Source organism: Mesoplodon mirus (genome assembly GCF_964341445.2).
Source record: "Mesoplodon mirus genome assembly, chromosome: 14".
NCBI classification, from domain to species: domain Eukaryota; kingdom Metazoa; phylum Chordata; class Mammalia; order Artiodactyla; family Ziphiidae; genus Mesoplodon; species Mesoplodon mirus.
This window is the reverse complement of record NC_138990.1, coordinates 16,113,480-16,114,527: the sequence shown is the minus strand read 5'-3', so window position 1 is coordinate 16,114,527 and position 1,048 is coordinate 16,113,480.

Genomic DNA, 1,048 nt, shown 5'->3' with positions numbered 1-1,048 from the left:
TGGTTGCTGAAACATGAACACAAAGCAGATATGTCATCAGGACCCCCCAGGAAGTAACTGCAAACCCAGCTGGTATGGGAGGGCTACTCCCCCAGGCAAGCCCTGGCACACGTGCCCTCCTCCATTTCTCTCACAGCTCCTGCCACACTGTGTTTTAGTTGGATCTCTCTGGGCTAGCTGTCCGAACCAGAAGCACAAACAAGGTCTTTTACTCCTTTGTATACGCTGCATGCGGAGAGCTGCTCAAAGGTTTTTTTGTTTGTTTGTTTTGTTTTGCTTTTTGCCGCACCTCGTGGCTTGCAGGATCTTAGTTCCCTGACCAGGGATTGAACCTGGGCCTCCAGCAGTGGAAGCACGAAGTCCTAACTACTGGACTGCCAGGGAATTCCCAAGGGCTGCTCAAAGTTAAGCGCTGATTCAGCAAATGAATGAATGAATGGCCAAGTTGGTATCCAATGTAAGAAAGCTAAAACCCTCACGATTCTCTTTAATAATGCAATTTCCCTCCTAACTCTGGCTTTCTCATTTACCCTATGTTAATCTTATAATTTTGCACATGTTTTAGTAACTCTCCAAAATCTTGTTTTAAAACAAAGCATAAAAAACCTAAGTACTTGACATTTATAAAACCTTTACAATGTGATGTTCAACCTAGTACACACTTCATCTCATTTAATCTTCACAATAACCTCATCAAATATTTACAACTTTTGTCTCCATTTAAAGATGACTAAATTGAGGGACTTCTCCAGTGGTGCAGTGGTTAGGAATCTACCTGCCAATGCAGGGGACACTGGTTCGAGCCCTGGTCTGGGAAGATCCCACATGCCGTAGAGCAACTAAGCCCGTGCACCACAACTACTGAGCCTGTGCTCTAGAGCCTGTGAGCCACAACTACTGAGCCCACGTGCCACAACTACTGAAGCCCGCCATGCCTAGAGCTGGTGCTCCACAACAAGAGAAGCCACCGCAATGAGAAGGCCACGCACCGCAATGAGAAGGCCACGCACTGCAATGAAGAGTAGCCCCCACTCACCGCAACTAGAGA